Raw genomic sequence first — 8,153 nt, forward strand, 5'->3', positions numbered from 1 at the left:
CTGTGTTGTCGTATACATAGACAATATCCTAGTGTACTCCTCCTCAGAATCAGACCATGTGAAGCACGTTCGTGCAGTCCTAGAGAAACTACGCCAGCACAAGTTATACGCAAAATTGGAGAAATGTGTTTTTTATTCTACAGAAGTTAAATTCCTGGGATTTATCCTGACTCCAAAAGGAGTTCGAATGGACTCTCGAAAGGTGGACGCAATCCTCAAGTGGCCATCACCCAGTTCTGTTAAAGGGGTACAAAGCATGCTTGGATTTGCTAATTTCTATCACAGATTTATTCCTGAATTCTCACATATTGTACACCACATCACAGCACTTTTGCGAAAAAACAAACGTTTTTTGTGGACTGAAGAGGCTGAAAGAGCCTTCCAAGAACTAAAATCGAAATTCACGTCTGCACCTGTCTTAAAGCATCCACGCCCTGAGCTTCCATACATAGTTGAAACCGATGCATCCAGTTTAGCCATGGGAGCTGTCCTGTCCCAGAAGGATCCCGAAACCGGTCAACTTCATCCAGTAGCATTCTGGTCAAGAAAGTTCTCAGCACCCGAATTAAGCTATGCGGTTACTGATAAGGAGTTATTAGCCATCAAGTCCGCCTTCAAGGCTTGGCGGCATTATCTTCTCGGTGCCAGGCATACCATCACTTTAATCACCGATCACAGGAATATGCAGTATTTGAAAACAGCCCAGGCCCAATCATCGCGTCAACTTCGGTGGGCATTATTCTTTGCCGAATTCTATTTCGTGATCACTTATCGACCAGGTTGTAAAAACGGCAAGGCAGATGCCCTATCCCGAATAGGGATGGGAGAAGTATATTCGAACCCGGAACCGGTGCCTATAATTTCAGAACAAAGAATTCTTGGCATAACTACTCTACAGACTCTAGAAGACATTCATTTAAAAATCCAACAACTTTTCGATCCTGCAGGACTGGGTAAAGAAAGGCCAAGATCATTCAGTCATCAATGACCTGCCTTACTATCAAGGACGTCTATTTGTACCACACAAGGAACTACAAGAACTAGTCATCTCCAATTATCATGACGCCCTTATGGAAGGACACCCAGGTATCGCAAAAACTGAAGCTAAAATTAAAAGACAATTCTGGTGGCCCACCTGGCGAAAGGACGCAAAGTCATTTGTGATGTGATATCTGCGCCCAAAACAAAAGTCAGAAGAAAAAATCAGCTGGCCTTTTACAACCTTTGGATATTCCACCTACACCATGGCACACCTTGTCTTTAGACTTCATTACAGATCTACCTCTGTGTAATGGATTTAACACCATTCTAGTTATTGTGGATCTTTTTTCCAAAATGGCCCACTTTATTCCTTTAAAAGGATTACCTTCCGCTTCGATTTTGGCCAAGGAATTTCTCGAAAACATTGTTCGAATCCATGGATTTCCTTCCGTATTGGTCTCTGACCGAGGTAGTCAATTAATTTCGCAATTTTGGAAGAAATGCTGTCAATTGGTGCAACTCGACGTAAGGCTATCAACCAGTCACCACCCCAAACTGATGGTCAGACACAGAGGACCAACCAGACTCTTGAACAATACCTACGTTGTATGCTACACCAAACCGAAAGCAATTGGAAAGATATTTTATGGATTTCCGAATACGCATACAATAACTCCGTACATTCAGGAACCGGACAAAGCCCCTTTTATACCATATATGTACATCATCCTCGAACCTTAGAACTCGATTCGCCTCAACACTTAGAAATGCCTGCAGTGACTCATCTGCTCTCTACTATTACACAAGCCTTTAAGGAAGCAATAGAACACTTGAAACAAGCAAAGGAGAAATACAAGAAAAATGCTGATCGACATAGAAGTGAAACTCCACAATACCAGATTGGAGATAAAGTTTGGCTGGCTACAAAACACATACCTCTAAAGAGAACTCGAACTTTCAATCCTAGATATTTGGGACCTTACACCATTAAGGCCATTATCAACTCGCTGGCCGTCAAATTAGAATTACCCTCTAATTTGCGGATTCATCCTGTCTTTCATGTTTCACTTCTAAAACCAGTTCAACCTGGGACAAGATTAACCAAACCACCTGACCCCATCCTAAGAGATGGAGAACCTGAATTCGAGGTAAAGAATATCCTGGACTAAGATGTTTAAATCAAGACTTTTTTATTTAATCGACTGGAAGGGTTACGGACCACAAGAAAGGTCATGGGAACTCGGTTGGTGAAGAAATTCCATCAGAACTTCCCAGACAAACCAGGACCAAGGGGAAGAGCAACTTTAGGAGGGGCTTTGGGGGGGGGGTGCTGTCATGATGCCTACCCCCGGGCATCCGGATCAAGCCCATCAGTCAAATCCGATCCTATTTGAAAGACACAACAGCGGTTATTCAGAAAATCAAGAACATTCAATGGCTACCCAGTTTCTTATTAGCTACTTGGGACATCAAAGCGCTATATACTTCAATCAAACATGACCTTGCAGTAGCAACAATTGGCTACACATTTCAGAAAGACTCTGCTTCAACCTATCAGTCTGTTGACATGCTAAAGGAGGTGTTATTGGCCACACTTCAACACAGTATTTTTCTATTTAATCAAGATTTTTATAAACAGATTAGAGGAGTGGCCATGGGCATTAAATACACGCCTGTTCTCGCAAATTTATTTATGTCTATGTTTGAAGACAAATATGTATACACTGATCCAGCATACATGACAAACGTTATTGTGTGGACCAGGTACATTGACGATGTGTTCCTTATCTGGAAGGGTACAAGTCAACAACTGTAACATTTTATGGAAAGAATCAATCTTAACCCATCAGGATATGAGTTCACGGGTACACACAGTGACACTAGTATCCGTTTTTTAGATATGACAATTTACGTGTCTGGCAATCTGAGACAAGAAGAAGCCAAATTAATCTGCCGTTTTAGAACGGTGGACAGAGGTTTGAACACTGACGATGAGATGGCATCCTCCCTATAGGCTGACATGCAGCTTTCCTATTTGCTGAGACAAATAACCAAAGGACCAAAACACACATGGATGGACAGTACTTTTCCAACACCGGCAACATGTTAAGTGGTTTAATGTTTAGGATTGAAGACCAATTGGAGATGACAATGAACATTTATGCTCTGAGCTCATTCATATGTAACTGTATACAGTGTGCGCTAAATATTTACATATTTGACAACAGCTGTAACATTTATTTGATAGTAATGTGCTTTGAAATATGATCTCTGCCCAGGGGGAGTTAACCAAGACACGAGCCTGATTAATTTGAATTTTAATGTGTGTAATGTATCAATATGTCAAAATTATCTGGTTCCAACTGACCTTTGCTGACAAGACGCTAATCAAGTTAAGTATCGGGATAACAATGATTTGCATCTATCATTTAGGTAATATTAGCAATTTATTAATTCGCACTACCATTAATGCCAGATAATGCATCGCATTTTATCTGTCTCGGTAAGGAGTATAATAAGCAGTCTAAAACAAACGTGTATTTCAACAGCTCATGCCTTTCGGTTTCAGACAATTATTTGTGTTTGCCAAGAACCGTAAATGTAAGACCGTTTGATGCATTCAACAAACTTAATCCGATCCCAAAACATGGCAACCGAATTGGAAACTGAAGACAGACTTTGCTGGTTACCATGACAACCGGCATCAACATATTCATCTGTCTCTGACGGCCGCGTGAGAACGCAGACGCCAATCAGACGTGCAGGAAAGGATAGTTTTCAGGTAAGCCCTTGACCCTCGATTCGGAGACCCTCCATTGAATCTGCCTGCAGCGCACTGAGACGCCTGCCTGCAGGGACATAGACAACGCATAGAATGTGATGTAAGGGTACAAGCTTATTATGCACAGACGGGCGCTTTTCTCCATTAACCACTTATATCACCATCAATCTAGACTTTCACAACACATCCAACCATATATAACGTTGTTTTAGGAGCAACGAGCCTGAGACCCAGCAATATGTACATAACTTACAAAGATAATAAACTAATGTAAGACATGTCAAGCACAGGCGGGCGAATCTGCCGTTAATTTCCCTATATAGTTGTAACCCGGATTTGTCTTTCAAGCCAGGAGGGATTTAACCCGTGACATACATTATCAACATTAAGACTGGAATTGACACAGGAATATTTTGGTAAGGGGTGGTGCCACACCTTTTTATATTTATCAACAGAACATTAGCGGGACTGTATTTTGGCTAATTTAAACCAAGGTGAACTAATAGCTTTCGTTAAGATTTGGCTGATTAAGTTACCAGATATGATGTAATGCAGACATAAACTCTGGGTTTCACCATAAATCCAAGCTTGATCTGTGTGAATTTGCATATTTGTTTATGAATTTCTCACTGACACTATTTTCTCTTTAACGTACTTCTTTCTCCCATTACTACCCTACCTTAGCACCCTGCCAAATCTCTGTGGACTGCATATTTTATATATCTTACTTTGTACATCTTATATTTTGTGTGATATTATGTTTTCAAATACTATTATGTGCCTCGTACTGTCTTAATTTTCAAATACAATGAATTGAATTGTTTTTTCTTGCTATTCATCTTCATGTTTATGTCACATATGTCACTTAACAGACTCGCCTTGATTTGAAAAAGGCAAACTGTTGCCGAAACACAGGTAATCGCAGAGGGCAAAATACTTACCAAGTAATAAATTACCTTTTGAGACAAACTATTGAGGAGTATATCTTTCCTTCTTTGGCGCATGTCCAGATGTTAAGATAACTTTCTTTGTTTGCATCAGACGGAGCAGAGGAACCAATGTCTTCTGTCTATTCTTCACACACATGCAACATCCCTACGGGATTTTGATTAACACTAAGGGCGTGGGAGCATATAGTTGGTGTCTCACAAGCAGTTCCTTAAACCTTATTCTATTTCTGTTCCAAACATTGTTTGAAACAGTCAGTTGAATTTGATTTGCCTCTCCCAAACAGAGGATAATTTTTTTGTCATCGGCATACATGAAAAATCAAAGATCAAAACTGCTAATAAGATCTGCCAGTGGTTTCGTATATAACTTGAATAGGAGCAGACTCAATGAGGATCCCTGTGGTACGCCGCAGCAAACAGGCATGTGATGAGAAAGGAATAGGGGAAGGGCAATGAACTGGGTTCGATTAGAAAACTAGGACCTAGCCCCCATCCAAGAAGGACCTCTTAGCCCATCTTTTATAAACGACCCAGGAGGATATAGTGATCCACAGTATCAAAGACTGCTGAGAGATCCAATAAAATCAAGATCCCCATTCCACATGAGTCAATACAAATACTAAGATCATCAAGGGCTGCAGTAACCATTGATTCAGTGCTATGCCCTGACTGGAATTTAGCTTGGTTGTCGTGTAGCCAGCCATTGGTCACAGCAAAAGACTGACATCTTGAAATTACCTCTGCTTCCAAAATCTTTGCAACATAAGGAAGTTGCGAATCGCGATATGGGTTGATAATTTGCTCTGACGGATCGAGGCAGAGAGGGATTTTGAATTCAAGGCGTTACCACTGCTATTTTTATCGAACTGGGTAAAACTCCAGAAGCCAAAGATTGATTCATAATTTTAAAAAGATCTCTAGCAATGGTGGGACGCACAGTCGTAAACAAGCTGGCTGGGCACGGGCCCAACAAGCATTCTGATGGCCTGCCTTTGGCCATCAGATGAAGAAGCGATAACTCAGACATTGCATTGAAAGTCACATATATTGACTGGCGCAATGGTCCTGAGATCAATAGTAGACCACGCATCCACATCATCACACAGTGACTTCGTAAAATGTTGAGCTCTAATCCTGTCAATTTTCTACTAAAAGAAAGATGCTAGTTCAAAAGGACTGGATGGTATGACAGGGTCTGACAGACATGTTTAGAACTATTGGCGTGCGAAACTCATACAATATCTGGAACATTTCAGTAATTGGTTATTTATAACATGCTTAATATCCAGAAGTTTCTAAGCACGGACTGGGGATTGAACCTGCTTTGTTCGGCGCATCGTCTTGCTTCCAAGGCGAGCACGTTGCCTCTGAGCTATCAACCCGGGCTGTTGTTAAAACACAAAGACAAGTATTCTGAGTAATGTCTTTTTTTGTGGTTTGTTTTATTTGGGTTTTATTTGCACTTACATAACTCATACATATTGGTTGAGAAAGAGGACCACAATGTTTCCTCCAATGGTGTTTGTTAGGAAAGATGTTTTCTTTTGCACCTTTCTCTCCATTGACGTCAATGGGACATCCTTCCTTTTGCTTGTTTTGAAAATGCCATGACTTTTTGAAGCAAAGTAAGGCCTACAGCTTCACTTCCCTTGCCTTCTACTTATTGTTATGGGGAAACTGAATATTCTATGCGACTGTCAGTACTGAGAGGCTAATGTCTCTCTTTTAGAATTCTTGCATTTTGTCAATTGCACACAGCACCTTGCAGTGCAATGAGGGATACTTTGTATCCCCTTAACTTTTGACCTAATGGGTTTTTGCTTACTTTGCTTACTTTGTATATGTGCCTAGGACAAGATGGTGGCAGCAGTAAAACCTTTACTGTTTTTGTATTATTTAACGCATGCACTTTAGCTTTTACCGATAATGGCTACCGTACCTGGTTAGCGCCCAAGCATGGCCATGTCATACGTTTTTTTGCAGTCTCAGGTCTGGAAATCCCATATAAGGTCATGCACTTGCCCGGGAAAGCTGCTGCTAACTCTGGCTTATGAGCCTCTGTGAGCCAAGAGGAGGGGCCTGGGACTGTCTGCTCCTGGTCCCTATCTGCTGATGCCAGAGAGTCTGCTCCTGAGCAGATGTGAAACCAGTAGTTTTACCTGATTAGACAACTACTGGTTGTTTGAATGGTGCAGATCATTACCATTGATAGGTTCGGACCTACTTCCAGCTACAGTTTTGGAAAAGAAGAGGATTCCTGCAGCAATTCTTCAGATCTACGTTAAAGCCAAGTATCCTGTGTAGATCAGCCAACTGACAACCCGAGTAAGACTTCTGTAGTGGACCAGCATCCCCTCCAGTGTTTGACCCAGTGAAGCACTGCTCCTTTGCCTGATCTCCAAAGACCCCAGTCGGTGGGACCACCTAGCCTCTAGGCTGCATGCCCCACAATCCTTCGAAGAGACCCTGGACTGACCAACTCCATTGTGGGCTACCTCGCTGCAGCAGTCACCGTTCGCGTTAAGCCTCGTAACTTTTGTGGTTGCCAGCTTGTGCCCTACGTCGCCTTTTCCCACAATTTCAGTGTCCTAGCATCAAAGGAGGTCTTGCTGAAGCTGTTTCTGTAACCGGGCCTGAAAGATCACCTGTCGCCGCTTGTAAGTGGTGGCCATTGCCAGAACTTTGCGCCTTCCATCCTGTGAAGTGTCCTGAAGGGCTCTGCAGTTGAAAGGCTGCATTCTTCATCGTTTTGGCTGTGCATTTGGAAGTTGAATTCGACCAGAAGAAGCACTTGATCCTGCAAACCCTGGGCACTGCTCACTCGAGCAAAGGACGGAAGATTGTGTCTCCAGCGATTCCCGGACGATCCACTGTGTGACCTGGGAGAATCTGAGTCGGGGGGGGGGGGGGGGGGGCAAGTAAGCATAACTGTGCCTGTCTACCATAGGATAACATTGGGTGCAAAGCCCCTTGTCCCCTAAATCCCTCTTTATTATCTTTGGTCGTCGAACCTTTACTTTAGGTCGATACCTGTATCAAGTATCCTACCCCTGGACTAGCCATGGGACCGGTATAGAGAGGAGTCCTTATCTGCCTTTGGACAAATACTTATTTATTTAAATAGTTTTGAACTGTTTTGAATCACCACCACAAGCTCATTGCATCCTTTTGAGAATGCCTTCCCTGGCTAACCTGCATTGGAACTTGTGACTTTTGGATACTAGGCCCCATACCTCTTAGGGCTGAACTTCTTAAATAAAAGGGACTTGGGATTGTATTTGTTGCATTCCTCTTATCTGCATCAGATTACTGACCTGACTTACCTGTTTAATTATTGATTGATTTAAGTGAATCTATTTTATTTTATTTATTTGCATTTATTTTAGTGCACACAACCCTGAGGTATCTAGGCACTAGTTACAGGAAGTGCATGGTACATT

General features: G+C 42.0%; 1 long non-coding RNA gene across 1 annotated transcript in view; it reads left to right on the plus strand.

Annotated features, from left to right (window-relative positions):
- LOC138525818 (uncharacterized) overlaps positions 1 to 4,727 on the plus strand; it is a 148,378-nt gene extending 143,651 nt beyond the window's left edge. The window contains exon 3 of the long non-coding RNA XR_011283442.1: positions 3,551 to 4,727. This is a non-coding gene — a long non-coding RNA (uncharacterized lncRNA). The remainder of the gene's footprint in view (positions 1 to 3,550) is intronic.
- The last annotated feature ends 3,426 nt before the right edge of the window (positions 4,728 to 8,153 follow it).

The sequence above is a fragment of the Ambystoma mexicanum genome, chromosome 7p (genome assembly GCF_040938575.1).
Source record: "Ambystoma mexicanum isolate Mex_15411 chromosome 7p, UKY_AmexF1_1, whole genome shotgun sequence".
In the NCBI taxonomy this organism is placed as follows: Eukaryota; Metazoa; Chordata; class Amphibia; order Caudata; family Ambystomatidae; genus Ambystoma; species Ambystoma mexicanum.